At 42.7% G+C, this 17,988-nt stretch overlaps 1 protein-coding gene across 3 annotated transcripts in view; it reads right to left on the reverse strand.

The window, feature by feature from the left end:
* Positions 1–14,230, reverse strand: part of SLC4A5 (solute carrier family 4 member 5) — a 184,851-nt gene extending 170,621 nt beyond the window's left edge. For 2 of the 3 annotated variants that reach the window (XM_068274893.1, XM_068274891.1), the window contains exon 1: positions 14,099–14,230. The gene's annotated coding sequence lies outside the window, so the exon portion shown is untranslated. The remainder of the gene's footprint in view (positions 1–14,098) is intronic. The other variant, XM_068274890.1, reaches the window with a different exon arrangement.
* Positions 14,231–17,988: the final 3,758 nt, after the last annotated feature.

Consider the following 17,988-nt stretch of genomic DNA (forward strand, 5'->3'; position numbering starts at 1 on the left):
ATGCCCAGCATTAGTAGCACAGATATGAGTCTCATATTGTTTGCAGTACAGGAAGTATTAAGAAACTTCACTTGTTATCTATGCAATAGAGCTTCTCCGAGCTCACTGACTAATGCTAGATACACAGGTTGTGTTTTTGCAGTTGATAGATGCGTTTGATTGATAATTTCCGTCATGTCCAATATTACTTTCGATCGTTTTACCGCTCAATTTCTCATAGAAGTGAAAGGAAATTGATAAGAAAAGATAAGAGAATAGAGCAGGAAATTGAGCAGGAAAACGAATTGTTAATCGGATGAATGGGAAATCGATCCAAAAAGGGCATCATGTGTACCCAGCATAAGTCAGAGAGCAATGCTGTTTTCTGACGCTCTTAAACAGCTAAGAAACAGTGAGATACACCTCCAGATAAGCTTTTACTGCAGGGGAGTTCAAAGGTCATTAGCTCTGCTCTGTTTCATAGTTTTAAATGCCGAGTGTAGTTTGTAAACTGCAAAAATTAGAGAATGATGCAATGTTATAAAAAAAAAAGCTATATAACTGAAAATAAAAATATGAGACTCTTTTCTTTGGTACTAATGTTCTATTAATTATCTGTACTACACATACAATTCATTATATCATAAGTTTTTTTTCACTTTAGTGTCACTTTAAGGGCCAATCTAGAGCCTTCCTCAGAGGCAGCAGAGGATACATTTTACTTATCAAATATCTGAAGACAGCTCATCCTGTAACGAGATATCAGTGTCACATGGATAACACATAAAATAGGTGACATGCTAGCATAGTGGATAGCACTCTTGCTTCCCCAGCCAGGACACTATAAGCATGGCGTTTGTATGTCCCGCCTGTATTTGCATCGGTTCTTCCCAGGCACTCTGGTTTCCTCCCAAAGACAGACAGATAAGTTCATTGATTTCCCCTAAAATTGTCCCTAGACTATGATGGACATAAGACTAGGGTAGGGATTAGATTTTGAGCCCCTTTGAGGGACCGTTGGTAACAAAACTATATATTATACTTTGTACAATGCTGTGGAAAATGTGGGCTTGATGTGGCTCTGTAAAATTTAAAGCTATAGGCGTGCTATAAACCAATGGTTCTGGATGCAAGCCTGGCTTCAGGGGCCTAGAGAGATAATTTACATATTCAGTAGTGGTGCATTGTGGGTAACCAAAGATGTTCACTTAAAGCTGAATTATTGCAAGTACCTTCTGTTTTAAGAAGACAAATCACACCAAGCATTGTTTTTTAGTAGGAAGCCTTTTCTGTGGTTTGGGTCACCCCGAGCTGCCTGGTTACTCTGTGGAAAATGTAACTAATATATAAATACAAGATGAATAAATAAAGCTTCCTCATGGACATTGGACAACACATAGCTCAACAACCCTGTACATTGAGTAGCGAACATTGTCAGCATGCATGTTGCATATGTGTGCTGCTGTGTGTATATGCACACTGTCCCTGTGCTACCTCAACTTTAATCAATAATAGCTCTAAATACTTATTTGTTTATGTACAACAGAACTTGTGGATTTAATTCTCATAATTCCTGAAGGAATACACATTGAAATGGAATTGGCCCATACAGTGGGATGCAAAAGTTTGGGCAACGTTGTTAATTGTCATGATTTTCCTGTATAAATCGTTGGTGGTTACAATAAAAAAATGTCAGTAAAATATATCATATAGAAGACACACACAGTGATATTTGAGAAGTGAAATTAAGTTTATTGGACTTACAGAAAGTGCGCAATAATTGTTTAAACACCATTAGACAGGTGCATAAATGAAATCAATATTTAGTAGATCCTCCTTTTGCAGAAATTACAGCCTCTAAACGCTTCCTGTAGGTTCCAATGAAAGTCTGGATTCTGGTTGAAGGTATTTTGGACCATTCCTCTTTAAAAAAAATCTGTAGTTCATTCAGGTTTGATGGCTTCGGAGCATGGACAGCTCAGCTTTAACTCACACCACAGATTTTTAATTATATTCAGGTCTGGGGAATGAGATTGCCATTCCAGAACATTGTTCTTGTTCCTCTGCATGAATGCCTTAGTGGATTTTAAGAAGTGTTTAGGATCGTTGTCTTGTTAACCACTTGAGGACCTAGGGCTTTCTACCCCTTAAGGACCGGCCACTTTTTTTCCATTCAGACCACTGCAGCTTTCACGGTTTATTGCTCGCTCATACAACCTACCTCCTAAATGAATTTTGGCTCCTTTTCTTGTCACTAATAAAGCTTTCTTTTGGTGCTATTTGATTGCTCCTGCGATTTTTACTTTTTATTATATTCATCAAAAAAGACATGAATTTTGGCAAAAAAATGATTTTTTTAACTTTCTGTGCTGACATTTTTCAAATAAAGTAAAATTTCTGTATACATGCAGCGCAAAAAATGTGGACAAACATGTTTTTGATAAAAAAAACCCCATTCAGTGTATATTTATTGGTTTGGGTAAAAGTTATAGCGTTTACAAACTATGGTGCAAAAAGTGAATTTTCTCATTTTCAAGCATCTATGACTTTTCTGACCCCCTGTCATGTTTCATGAGGGGCTAGAATTCCAGGATAGTATAAATACCCCCCCAAATTACCCCATTTTGGAAAGAAGACATCCCAAAGTATTCACTGAGAGGCATAGTGAGTTCATAGAAGATATTATTTTTTGTCACAAGTAAGCGGAAAATGACACTTTGTGAGAAAAAAAAAAAAAAGTTTCCATTTCTTCTAACTTGCGACAAAAAAAAAATGAAATCTGCCATGGACTCACCATGCCCCTCTCTGAATACCTTGAAGGGTCTACTTTCCAAAATGGGATCATTTGTGGGGTGTGTTTACTGTCCTGACATTTTGGGGGGTGCTAAATTGTAAGCACCCCTGTAAAGCCTAAAGGTGCTCATTGGACTTTGGACCCCTTAGCGCAGTTAGGCTGCAAAAAACTGCCACACATGTGGTATTGCCGTACTCAGGAGAAGTAGTATAATGTGTTTTGGGGTGTATTTTTACACATACCCATGCTGGGTGGGAGAAATATCTCTGTAAATGACAATTTGTTAATTTTTTTTACACACAATTGTCCATTTACAGAGATCTTTCTCCCACTCAGCATGGGTATGTGTAAAAATACACCACAAAACACATTATACTACTTCTCCTGAGTACGGCGATACCACATGTGTGGCACTTTTTTGCACCCTAACTGCGCTAAAGGGCCCAAAGTCCAATGAGTACCTTTAGGATTTCACAGGTCATTTTGAGAAATTTCGTTTCAAGACTACTCCTCACGGTTTAGGGCCCCTAAAATGCCAGGGCAGTATAGGAACCCCACAAATGACCCCATTTTAGAAAGAAGACACCCCAAGGTATTCCGTTAGGAGTATGGTGAGTTCATAGAAGATTTTATTTCTTGTCAAAAGTTAGCGGAAAATGAAACTTTGTGAAAAAACACAATTAAAATCAATTTCCGCTAACTTGTGACAAAAAATAAAATCTTCTATGAACTTGCCATACTACTAACGGAATACCTTGGGGTGTCTTCTTTCTAAAATGGGGTCATTTGTGGGGTTACTATACTGCCCTGGCATTTTAGGGGCCCTAAACCGTGAGGAGTAGTCTTGAAACGAAATTTCTCAAAATGACCTGTGAAATCCTAAAGGTACTCATTGGACTTTGGGCCCTTTAGCGCAGTTAGGGTGCAAAAAAGTGCCACACATGTGGTATCGCCATACTCGGGAGAAGTAGTACAATGTGTTTTGGGGTGTATTTTTACACATACCCATGCTGGGTGGGAGAAATACCTCTGTAAATGGACAATTGTGTGTAAAAAAATCAAGATTGTCATTTACAGAGGTATTTCTCCCACCCAGCATGGGTATGTGTAAAAATACACCCCAAAACACATTATACTACTTCTCCCGAGTACGGCGATACCACATGTGTGGCACTTTTTTGCACCCTAACTGCACTAAGGGGCCCAAAGTCCAATGAGTACCTTTAGGATTTCACAGGTCATTTTTGTTTCAAGACTACTCCTCACGGTTTAGGGCCCCTAAAATGCCAGGGCAGTATAGGAACCCCACTAATGACCCCATTTTAGAAAGAAGACACCCCAAGGTATTCCGTTAGGAGTATGGTGAGTTCATAGAAGTTTTTATTTTTTTGTCACAAGTTAGCGGAAATTGATTTTAATTGTTTTTTTTCACAAAGTGTCATTTTCCGCTAACTTGTGACAAAAAATAAAATCTTCTATGAACTCACCATACTCCGTACGGAATACCTTTGGGTGTCTTCTTTCTAGAATGGGGTCATTTGTGGGGTTCCTATACTGCCCTGGCATTTTAGGGGCCCTAAACCGTGAGAAGTAGTCTTGAAACCAAATGTCGCAAAATGACCTGTGAAATCCTAAAGGTACTCATTGGACTTTGGGCCCCTTAGCGTACTTAGGGTGTAAAAAAGTGCCAAACATGTGGTACCGCCGTACTCAGGAGAAGTAGTATAATGCGTTTTGGGGTGTATTTTTACACATACCCATGCTAAGTGGGAGAAATATCTCTGTAAATGACAATTGTTTGATTTTTTTACACACAATTGTCCATTTACATAGAAATTTCTCCCACCCAGCATGGGTATGTGTAAAAATACACCCCAAAACACATTATACTACTTTTCCTGAGTACGGCGGTACCACATGTGTGACACTTTTTTGCAGCCTAGGTGCGCTAAGGGGCCCAACGTCCTATTCACAGGTCATTTTGAGGCATTTGTTTTCTAGACTACTCCTCGCGGTTTAGGGCCCCTAAAATGCCAGGGCAGTATAGGAACCCCACAAGTGACCCCATTTTAGAAAGAAGACACCCCAAGGTATTCCGTTAAGTGTATGGCGAGTTCATAGAAGATTTTATTTTTTGTCACAAGTTAGTGAAAAATGACACTTTGTGAAAAAAAAACAATAAAAATCAATTTCCGCTAACTTTTGACAAAAAATAAAATCTTCTATGAACTCGTCATACACCTAACAGAATACCTTGGGGTGTCTTTTTTTCTAAAATGGGGTCACTTGCGGGGTTCCTATACCGCCCTGGCATTTTACAGGCCCAAAACCGTGAGTAGTCTGGAAACCAAATGTCTCAAAATGACTGTTCAGGGGTATAAGCATCTGCAAATTTTGATGACAGGTGGTCTATGAGGGGGCGAATTTTGTGGAACCGGTCATAAGCAGGGTGGCCTTTTAGATGACAGGTTGTATTGGGCCTGATCTGATGGATAGGAGTGCTAGGGGGGTGACAGGAGGTGATTGATGGGTGTCTCAGAGGGTGGTTAGAGGGGAAAATAGATGCAATCAATGCACTGGGGAGGTGATCGGAAGGGGGTCTGAGGGGGATCGGAGTGTTTGGCCGAGTGATCAGGAGCCCACACGGGGCAAATTGGGGCCTGATCTGATGGGTAGGTGTGCTACAGGGTGACAGGAGGTGATTGATGGGTGTCTCAAGGTGTGATTAGAGGGGGGAATAGATGCAAGCAATGCACTGGCGAGGTGATCAGGGCTGGGGTCTGAGGGCATTCTGAGGGTGTGGGCGGGTGATTGAGTGCCCTAGGGGCAGATAGGGGTCTAATCTGATAGGTAGCAGTGACAGGGGATGATTGATGGGTAATTAGTGGGTGTTTAGGGTAGAGAACAGATGTAAACACTGCACTTGGGAGGTGATTGGACGTCGGATCTGCGTGCGATCTATTGGTGTGGGTGGGTGATCAGATTGCCCGCAAGGGGCAGGTTAGGGGCTGATTGATGGGTGGCAGTGACAGCGGGTGATTGATGGGTGGCAGTGACAGGGGGTGATTGATGGGTGGCAGTGACAGGGGGTGATTGATGGGTGATAGGTGATTGGCAGGTGATTGACAGGTGATCAGTGGGTTATTACAGGGAAGGACAGATGTAATTAATGCACTGGCGAATTGATAAGGGGGGGGGGGGTCTGAGGGCAATCTGAGCGTGTGGGCGGGTGATTGGGTGCCCGCAAGGGGCAGATTAGGGTCTGATCTGTTGGTAACAGTGACAGGTGGTGATAGGGGGTGATTGATGGGTAATTAGTGGGTGTTTAGAGAAGATAACAGATGTAAACAATACATTTGGGAGGTAATCTGACGGCGGGTTTGCGGGCGATCTAATGGTGTGGGTGGGTGATCAGATTGCCCGCAAGGGGCAGGTTAGGGGCCGATTGATGGGTGGCAGTGACAGGGGGTGATTGATGGGTGATAGGTGATTGGTAGGTGATTGACAGGTGATCAGTGGGTTATTACAGGGAAGAACAGATGTAATTAATGCACTGGTGAATTGATAAGGGGGGGTCAGAGGGCAATCTGAGCGTGTGGGCGGGTGATTGGGTGCCCGCAAGGGGCAGATTAGGGTCTGATCTGATAGGTAAAAGTGACAGGTGGTGATAGGGGGTGATTGATGGGTGATTGATGGGTAATTAGTGGGTGTTTAGAGGAGAGAATAGATGTAAACAATGGATTTGGGAGGTGATCTGATGTCGAATCTGCGGGCGATCTATTGGTGTGGGGGGGTGATCAGATTGCCCGCAAGGGGCAGGTTAGGGGCTGATTGATGGGTGGCAGTGACAGGGGGTGATTGACGGGTGATTGAAAGGTGATTGATAGGTGATCAGGGGGGATAGATGCATACAGTACATGGGGGGGGGGTCTGGGGAGAATCTGAGGGGTGGGGGGGGGTGATCAGGAGGGAGCAGGGGGCAGGGGGGGGGGAATAAAAAAAAATAGCGTTGACAGATAGTGACAGGTAGTGATTGATGGGTGATTAGGGGGGTGATTGGGTGCAAACAGGGGTCTGGGGGGTGGGCAGGGTGGGGTCTGATGGGTGCTGTGGGCGATCTGGGGCAGGGGGGGGGGAAATCAGTGTGCTTGGTGCAGACTAGGGTGGCTGCAGCCTGCCCTCGTGGTCCCTCGGACACTGGGACCACCAGGGCAGGAGGCAGCCTGTATAATACACTTTGTAAACATTACAAAGTGTATTATACACTTTGTATGCGGCGATCGTCGGGTTAACATCCCGCCGGCGCTTCCGTATGGCCGGCGGGATGTTGCGGCGTGTGAGCGGCGCCAGGCGAAGGCGGAGGATCGCGCCACGGATGACCCGCCCATGCCCATACAAGGACCGCCGCATTTTGTCAATACGGCGGTCCTTGCGGCGTCCACTTCCCGGCCGCCATTTGTCTATACGGCGGTCGGGAAGTAGTTAAAATATCCAGCCACAGTGCAGCTTCAGCTTTGTCACTGATTCCTGGACATTGGTCTCCAGAATCTGCTGATACTGAGTGGAATCCATGTATCCCTCAACTTTGACAAGATTCCCAGTCTCTGCACTGAGCACACAGACCCACAGCATGATGGAACCACCACAATATTTTACTGTAGGTAGCAGGTGTTTTTCTTGAAATGCTGTGTTGTTTTTCCTCCATGCATAACACCCCTTGTTATGCCCAAATAACTCAATTTTAGTTTCATCAGTCCACATCACCTTATTCCAAAATGAAGCTGGTTTATCCAAATGTGCTTTAGCATACCTCAAGCAGCTCTGTTTGTGCTGTGGGCAGAAAAAAAGCTTCCTCTGCATACGGCATCTCCTTGTGTAAAGTGTGCCGAATGGTTGAACGATGCACAGTGACTCCATCTGCAGCAAGATGATGTTGTAGGTCTTTGGTGCTGGTCTGTGGGTTGACTCTGACTGTTCTTACCATTCGTTGCTTCTGTTTATCCAATATTTTACTTGGTCTGCCACTTTGAGCCTTAACTTGAACTGAGTCTGTGGTCTTCCATTTCCTCGATATGTTCCTAACTGTGGAAACAGACAGCTGAAATCTCTGAGACAGCTTTCTGTATCCTTCCCCTAAATCATGATGGCGAACAATCTTTTTATTCAGGTCATTTGAGAGTTGTTTTGAGACCCCCATGTTGCTACTCTTAAAAGAAATTTAAAAAAGAGGAGGGAAATGTTCAGTTGATCCCCTTAAATACGCTTTCTTATAATTGGATTCACCTGTGTATGTAGGTCAGGGGTCACTAAGCTTACCAAGCCAATTTGAGTTACAATAATTAGTTCTAAATGTTTTGGAATCAATAAAATGACAACAGTGCCCAAATTTATGCACCTGGCTAATTTTATTTAAACAATTGTTGCGCACTTTCTGTAAATCCAATAAACGTCATTTCACTTCTCAAATATCACTGTGTGTCTTTCCTATATGATATTTTTAACTGACATTTTTTATCGTAACAACCAGCGATTTATACAGGAAAATCATGGCGATTAACAAGGTTGCCCAAACTTCGCATCCCACTGTAAGCTCTCTATCTGTTGGGTTTATTACTTTGGGATATCAGAGCACACATATAAACACATTACTTTTGCTTGTCCAGCCTCATATTAACATATTAACCTCCTCCCGATGTCTCTCCCTCCGAACTAATCCAAGACATTTATTTCTTTCATGCACAAGATACAACTAAACTTGAATTGCATCCCATTCAGTTTGTTTGGACCCTAGGGTGTATGCACTAAACGGCCTTAAAGGACCACTATCGCAAAAAAAGTAGGTAGTTAAAGGACTACTATCGCGAAAATCTTAAAATGTAAAATATATTTAAACATATACAGATAAGAAGTACGTTTCTTCCGGAGTAAAATGAGCCATACATTACTTTTCTCCTATGTTGGTGTCACTTACATTAAGTGGTAGAAATCTGACAGAACTGGCAGGTTTTGGACTAGCCCATCTCCTCATGGGGGATTCTCATGGTTTTCTTTATTTTCAAAAGAACTTAGTGAATGGCAGTTGCTCTGTCCAACTGCAAAAAAAGTGTGCAGTGAGCAGGGAGGCTGGCCAGCATGTTTGTATAAATCTTTTTCAAGGAGTGTCTTTATAAGAAATAAAGGCCATGCTGAGAATCCCCTATGGAGAGATGGACTATCCCAAAACCTGTCGGTTCTGTCAGATTTCTACTACTTACTGTAAGTGACAGCAACACAGGAGAAATTATTAGGAGGTAATTTATGGCTCATTTTACTCTGGAAGAAACTTGCTTCTTATTTGTATGCGTTTACATATATTTTAAATGTTAAGATTTTCGTGATAGTGGTCCTTTAAAATCTGACAGAACCGACAGGTTTTGGGTCAGTTAATCTCCTCAGGGGATTCTCGGGGTTTTCTTTGTATTCAGCAGCATTTCCTGAACAGCAGTTTAACTGGCAAAATAGTAAGATACCAGCCAGCCTCTCTACTCACTTGCACACTATTTTGTCAGTTAGACTTTGCAACTGCTGTTCAGGAAATGCTGTTGTAAACAAAGAAAACCCAGAGAATCCCTCACGAGGAGATGGACTGGCCCAAAACCTGTTGGTTCTGTCAGATTTTAAATGGCCTACTTTTTCGTGATAGTGGTCCTTTAAGCACAATAATGTGCGTAAAGTCTTACAGCATGATGAGTAGAGCAGAATGGGATGCTTTACATGCAATGCATTATGCTCTACTCATGCCTGGAACCCACTAGCAGTGCTTTTCTAAGCCTTTGGTAAGCGCTTGTGATTTGAAAAGCTCTTGCTAATGTAATGCTTTGTATGTGATCCCACTTGAGCTATGGAACTTTTTTGAAAAGTCACCTATACCACTACATTAGTAGGAGCTTTTCAAATCACAAGCACTTGTAAGCGCTGCTAGTGGGCCCCAGGTCTAATAAAGGTTCCCTTTTCTATAGAGAAAATGGGATGATACAGAGGTTTTCCAGTATGTTGGGAAAACTATGTGTCTGTCAATCAACCTGGCTAAATCAATCTACATTGGCTATGTCTGATTTTGTTGCATTAAATACATGTAGCTGCCCATGTACATCATACATATCTTACAAATTGCTCCTGGTAGACACTGCAATCAGTAGAATTAAATCCTATTACATCTACTGGCAATACCTATTCTCACACAATGGAAGTTGAGATGCCACTTGACAAAATAACCATAGATGCACTCCATTAGAAACCAAGGATGACAAGATAATATATTTATAATGACAGCATATTTCCTTAACATCTGTGATGCCATCCTTTTCCAGCCTGATATATGCAGTGAAAATCATATGGAAAAAGGCAGTGCAATGGGTAGAGTGTTTCATCCTAGAACAACCAGTTAGATTCATTTTCTTTGAGGCGGAAGGGCAGAAGGAAGTTAACTGCTGATTGGCCATTTCAGAAAGCACTCTGTATTGGCAAATCATCTTATTTCCTGTGGCCCTTCGGTTGCCCAGCACATGATATAAACCTAACATAGAAGCCACCAAAGACTCAAACATTGCTACATTTTGTTGGGTACCTCTGTGAGTTTTTCCATTAGTTACTATATTACTTCCAAAAGGCATTTCACATTTATTGAATGCATTTTATTATGTACATTCAGTGTATGTAACATCAAAAAGCATATCTGTGTAAATAGGTATTGTTATGTATGTTGCATTTGTTGAATCTTCTTTTACAAGTATAAATATGCCTTACACAGTGGGATGCAAAAGTTTGGGCAACCTTGTTAATCTTCATGATTTTCTTGTATAAATCGTTGGTTGTTACGGTAAAAAAAATGTCAGTTAAATATATCATATAGGAGACACACACAGTGATATTTGAGAAGTGAAATGAAGTTTATTGGATTAACAGAAAAGTGCACAATAATTGTTTAAACAAAAGTAGGCAGATGCATAAATTTGGGCACGGTTGTCATTTTATTGATTTTAATACCTTTTGAACTAATTATTTGAACTCAAATTGGCTTGGTAAGCTCAGTGACCCCTGACCTACATACACAGGTTAATCCAATTATGAGAAAGAGTATTTAAGGGGATCAATTTTAAGTTTCCCTCCTCTTTTAATCGTCTCTGAAGAGTAGCAACATGGGGGTTTCAAAACAACTCTCAAATGACTTGAAGACAAAGATTGTTCACCATCATGGTTTAGAGGAAGGATACAGAAAGCTGTCTCAGAGATTTCAGCTGTCTGTTTCCACAATTAGGAACATATTGAGGAAATGGAAGACCCCAGGCTCAGTTTAAGTTAAGGCTGAAGGGAAAGACCAAGAAAAATCTCGGATAGACAGAAGCAACGAATGATAACAGTTATGGTGGCCATACATGATACAATTTTTTCATACAATCTTACCATTTCTATGTAATATAAGGGATAAATTATCCTTTAAGTATATTCACTTAATTTACCCTTATACTACATAGAAATGGTAAAATTGTATGAAAAAATGGTACCATGTATGGCCACCATTAGAGTCAACCCACAGCATCAAAGACCTACAACATCATTTTGCTGCAGATGGAGTCACTGTGCATCGTTCAACCATTCGGCGCATTTTACACAAGGAGATGCTGTATGCAAGAGGGATGCAGAGGAAGCCCACAGCACAAACAGAGCCGATTGTGGTATGCTAAAGCACATTTGGACAAGCCAGCTTCATTTTGGAATAAGGTGCTAAAAACTGATGAGTTATTTGGGCAAAACCAGAGGTGTTATGCATAGAGGAAAAACAACACAGCATTCCAAAAAAACCACCTGCTACCTACAGTAAAATATGGTGGTGGTTCCGTCACGCTGTGGGGCTGTGTGACCAGTGCAGGGACTGGGAATCTTGTCAAAGTTGAGGGACGCATAAATTGCACTCAGTATCAGCAGATTCTTGAGACCAATGTCCAGGAATCAGTGATAAAGCTGAAGCTGCGCAGAGGCTGGATATGGAACAAGACAAAGACCCTAAACACTGCTCAAAATCCACTAAGGCATTCATGCAGAGGAACAAGTACAAAGTTCTGGATAGAGTTTGGCCGAACGGTTCGCCTGCGAACGGTTCCATGCGAACTTCCGTGGTTCGCGTTCGCGTCCCGCAGGCGAACCTTTGCGGAAGTTCGGTTCGCCCCATAATGCACCATGGAGGGTCAACTTTGACCCTCTACATAACAGTCAGCAGGCACAGTGTAGCCAATTAGGCTACACTAGCCCCTGGAGCCACTCCCCCCTACTAAAAGGCAGGCAGCGGCGACCATTACGGTCACTCGTGTGCCTGCCTGCATTAGTGAGAGTAGGGCGAGCTGCTGCACACTCTCTCTCATAGGGAAAGATTAGTTAGGCTTAGCTTGTCCCTGGCTGCATACCTGTGTGTGAACCCACCACTGCATACCTGTTCTGTGAACCCACCACTGCATACCTGTTCTGTGAACCCACCACTGCATACCTGTTCAGTGAACCCACCACTGCATACCTGTTCTGTGAACCCACCACTGCATACCTGTTCTGTGAACCCACCACTGCATACCTGTTCTGTGAACCCACCACTGCATACCTGTACTGTGAACCCACCACTGCATACCTGTACTGTGAACCCACCACTGCATACCTGTTCTGTGAACCCACCACTGCATACCTGTACTGTGAACCCACCACTGCATACCTGTTCTGTGAACCCACCACTGCATACCTGTTCTGTGAACCCACCACTGCATACCTGTACTGTGAACCCACCACTGCATACCTGTACTGTGAACCCACCACTGCATACCTGTTCTGTGAACCTGCCACTGCATACCTGTACTGTGAACCCACCACTGCATACCTGTTCTGTGAACCCACCACTGCATACCTGTTCTGTGAACCCACCACTGCATACCTGTACTGTGAACCCACCACTGCATACCTGTACTGTGAACCCACCACTGCATACCTGTTCTGTGAACCCACCACTGCATACCTGTACTGTTAACCCACCACTGCATACCTGTTCAGTGAACCTGCCACTGCATACCTGTACTGTTCAGTGAACCCGCCACTGTATACCTGTTCTGTTCAGTGAACCCGCCACTGCATACCTGTTCTGTTCAGTGAACCCGCCACTGTATACCTGTTCTGTTCAGTGAACCCGCCACTGCATACCTGTTCTGTTCAGTGAACCCGCCACTGTATACCTGTTCTGTTCAGTGAACCCGCCACTGCATACCTGTTCTGTTCAGTGAACCCGCCACTGCATACCTGTTCTGTTCAGTGAACCCGCCACTGCATACCTGTTCTGTTCAGTGAACCCGCCACTGCATACCTGTTCTGTTCAGTGAACCCGCCACTGCATACCTGTTCTGTTCAGTGAACAGTTTGGTGTGTCAGTGTGAAGCAGTACCTTAATTACACTACCTGATTGATGTATACACATGCAAGATGTTTTAAAGCACTTTAGGCCTGTCATTTAGCATTCAATATGATTTCTGCCCTTAAAACGCTGCTTTGCGTCAAATCCAGATTTTTCCCGGGGACTTTTGGCGTGTATCCCACTCCGCCATGCCCCCCTCCAGGTGTTAGACCCCTTGAAACATCTTTTCCATCACTTTTGTGGCCAGCATACATTTTTTTTTTCAAAGTTCGCATCCCCATTGAAGTCTATTGCGGTTCGCAAACTTTAACGCGAACCGAACCTTCCGCGGAAGTTCGCGAACCCGGTTCGCGAACCTAAAATCGGAGGTTTGGCCCAACTCTAGTTCTGGAATGGCCATCTCAGTCCCCAGACCTGAATATAATTAAAAATCTGTGGTGTGAGTTAAAGAGAGCTGTCCATGCTCGGAAGCCATGAAACCTGAATGAAGTAGACATGTTTTGTAAAGAGGAATGGTCCAAAATACCTTCAACCAGAATTTAGACTCTTATTGGAACCTACAGGAAGCATTTAGAGTCTGCTATCTCTGCAAAAGGAGGATCTACAAAATTTTGATTTCATTTCTTTTTTTGTGGTGCACACATTTATGCACCTGCCTAATTTTGTTTAAACAATTATTGCGCACGTTCTGTAAATCCAATAAACTTCATTTCACTTCTCAAATATCACTGTGTGTGTCTCCTATATGATATATTTAACTGACATTTTTGTACTGTAACAACCACCGATTTATACAGGAAAATCATGAAAATTAAGACGTTGCCCAAACTTTCGCATCCCACTGTAGATATGCCTTTTAGATTCTTGGCTGAGGAAGGTATAAAATGAGAAGTTGCACTTACCTGTCCGTAGCACGACGCAATAGACACTCGCTGTTGTGACAGAGATGCTTTGGAAGCTCTGGGCATAGAGAGCAGGGACTTGCTGGGAGCCTGGTGACAATAGATTCGGGCAGTGAGAGAATTGACTGCTGATGCCAAAGGTCTGTCACTGCCCAGATTACAATTTGGTTTTAGGGCATTGACTTTCAGAATGTATCCCATAATGCCTCTGGGCAGCATTACATTTACAGGGGGAGGGGGGGAGAAAGTGGCTCTGACATAGTGAGGGAGGGCATTGAGCTGCATGGGAACCCCCGAGGATAAGGCCAGCTATTAATCAATCATCTAATTGGAAAGAACTGTTCCATTTTTGGGGCTTAGTTACAGCATGCTTTCTTTTATGTAATTCTGTTCAATGTTTCAATGCAAACTTAAGTGTACCGTACTGATAACATATTGATTAATATGTCTGCTAAACGGGCTGGTTCAGCATACAGCTAATTTGATAAAATAGTGTTTTTGTTCTTTTACATCAATTGTAGCTTGTACATTCTGACAAGCATGACAGTGACACAGCATAGTTCTCAACTGTCCCTTTTTTGAAATGACAGTACCTCTTTGGGTATCACATCCCTTGGTCCTTTCTTTCTCATTCACCTCTCTTTTACAATTAATGCACACATCTATGTAAAGATAGTGTGGTTGGAATGATAAAACAACTTCTTTTACTTATGGATTCTTTTGTGGTAATCGTGACGAGGGGTGTGGCTAGAGGTGCAGGAGGGGTATGACTTCAAAGTGCTTCTCTTTCTTCTCTCAGAAACAGGGGCATAACTACAAATCATGAGGTCCCCAGGAAAACTTTTATAGGGCCCCCCAGTGTTCAAACCCTATCCTTGCCTACCCCTTGTGAAAGCCTGGAGAACCATTTTACAACCGTCAAAAAACCAGTGTGGACATTGTAATCTTCAAACTCATAAGAAGTGCAGCCACAAAAACACCTGGGCTGAAGGATGGAGTCTTGTTGGTGGGACTGAAATAGTTGGGGCCCCCTTACATCTCTGGGCCCCCCTTGCAGGGGCTGCCCCTCCCCCCCTGTAGTTACACCCCTGCTCAGAGAGTTGAGAGATTGGGAGAGTTTCCAATTGGTCCACCCCCACCCCTGCTCACCTGACCTGACTCCTTCGCACTATTATCTGTTCCCGAACTTGAAGAAACTGAAGGGGCAATGCTTTGAGGACCTTTCCAGCGTCAAACATGCTGCTTTAACCTCACTAGCGGTATTGACAGTTATACACGTCCATACAAAACATGCTGTGAACAGTATTGACGTGCATACATGTTAATACTCTCCTGCACTGTATACTAGACCCTTGCGTGACCCATTTCGGCAAGTTACAGGAAAAAAAAGGTTATGAAAATTAATTGAATCACTTTTTGCACAGAAATTGAATGCCAGGGAGTTTAAGGCGCAATCAAAGGACTTTCATTTTACCTGTCTAGAAAAGCTGCAACTACGCTGTACCAATGCATCAGTCTCGGGGGTGGGGATATGTTAAATAAAAGTGTTATTTCAGAACTCTCATCAGAACTTATCAGCACCCCCTCATAAGTACTTTGTTTTTTATTACTTCAAATTTGCTTTAACCCTTTCCGCACCAGCAGTCTCTGGCCCCTTAAAGAGAAACCGTGACCAAGAATTGAAGCTCATCCCAATCAGTAGCTGATACCCCCTTTCCAATGAGAAATCTATTCCTTTTCTCAAACAGATCATCAGGGAACTCTGTATGGCTAACATTGTGATGAAACCTCTCCTACAGTGTGATGTCAGGGCCATGGTCCTGACAGTTTCCTGTCTGTGAACCTCATTGCATTGTGGGAAATAACAGCAGTTTTACGGTTTACAGCTGTTTCCAACTGCCAAAAAGCAAGCAGCATCTCCTTCCACTGACCTGCCAGCAGTAAAAATGTCACCATGTGATAAATGTCAGAATGTAAATTAGGGATAGGAAAGATTTTACAATGGGCAAACACTGACTAAAACATTTATACATAATTATTGTAAAAATGAATCACTTTTTTATTACATTATTTTCATTGGAGATCCTCTTTAAGGAGACTACTGGTACAAAAGAATGGCACCTCTCAATAAATCGCCGCACATATCCGCCGCTCCTCCATCTCCACAGGCCCTTCTCTCTGCCGTCCCAGCTATGTGAGCCAGTCAGGACGCACTTTCCTTAGCTCCGAACGCTGTCCATCATTGTAGGTTAATGGGATTGGCTTACAGTGATGACAGGGTCAGGCCAATGAAGTCGGCTTCTGACCGGCTCACACAGCTCTGCTGTCATACTGACCGCAGGGCGAGTGATCTGCGGTGGGGAGAGAGCGATGCGATTGGCGGTAGCGGTGGGATGATTAAAATCTACACCCTGTCAGGAATAACAGGATCAAAACAGGGCGTAGATTTCACTCATCAAGGTTCGGAAGTGGTTAAGAAATCTTTTGATGTAGAAGCATCCTAAACTTTCCCATGTGTGTTAAACTAAGTAAATCATTAGAGAAGTGTGCAGTTAAAACTATGAGATAAATCACTAAATAAAAATAATTATATCGTAAGCCAATAATTTTTGTGTGCATTATCCTCATAATCCGAAATACCCAGATAGCTCATGGTCACCCAGAATATCCTCATATTGTTGAAATTACAATATATGTCCTAATACCATAATTTCCCACAAGATGGCAGTAGCAACATGATGAAATTTACAATGCGGTGAAATGGTTTTGAAAAAAAAGCTACCGCAATTACTCAGTCAGTACCTAAATGATTGTGGTGGTAGGATTACCTGTTGCATTCACCAATTGGATTATCTCAGTGCAAGCAAATTAATTTTCCAGAAAAAAATGAAACAAAGTCATTAGTTGTGCAAACATAGTTATATTTTTATAGTCATTATCGATTTATATAGAGCCATCATCTTTTGTGTGCTCTGCAAATTCATAAACAAACATACAGTAGGTGGTAAACAACATACAGTGGGTTGCAAAAGTATTCGGCCCCCTTGAAGTTTTCCACATTTTGTCACATTACTGCCATGTGTAGCGATGAAGCCGGCACCATAAGTATTTAAATGCTCTTTTCACACTACTACGTCACATTACTGCCACAAACATGCATCAATGTTATTGGAATTCCACGTGAAAGACCAATACAAAGTGGTGTACATGTGAGAAGTGGATCGAAAATCATACATCATTCCAAACATTTTTTACAAATAAATAACTGCAAAGTGGGGTGTGCGTAATTATTCGGCCCCATGAGTCAATACTTTCTAGAACCACCTTTTGCTGCAATTACAGCTGCCAGTCTTTTAGGGTATGTCTCTACCAGCTTTGCACATCTAGAGACTGAAATCCTTGCCCATTCTTCTTTGCAAAACAGCTCCCGCTCAGTCAGATTAGATGGACAGCGTTTGTGAACAGCAGTTTGCCACAGATTCTCGATTGGATTTAGATCTGGACTTTGACTGGGCCATTCTAACACATAGATATGTTTTGTTTTAAACCATTCCATTGTTGCCCTGGCTTTATGTTTAGGGTCATTGTCCTGCTGGAAGGTGAACATCCGCCCCAGTCTCAAGTCTTTTGCAGTCTCCAAGAGGTTTTCTTCCAAGTTCGCCCTGTATTTGGCTCCATCCCATCAACCATCTTCCCATCAACTCTGACCAGCTTCCCTGTCCCTTCTGAAGAGATGCACCCCCCAAGCATGATGCTGCCACCACCATATTTGACAGTGGGGATGGTGTGTTCAGAGTGATGTGCAGTGTTAGTTATCCGCCACACATAGCGTTTTGCATTTTGGCCAAAAAGTTCAATTTTGGTCTCATCTGACCAGAGCACCTTCTTCC

The sequence above is a fragment of the Hyperolius riggenbachi genome, chromosome 3 (assembly GCF_040937935.1).
Source record: "Hyperolius riggenbachi isolate aHypRig1 chromosome 3, aHypRig1.pri, whole genome shotgun sequence".
Lineage (NCBI taxonomy): Eukaryota > Metazoa > Chordata > Amphibia > Anura > Hyperoliidae > Hyperolius > Hyperolius riggenbachi.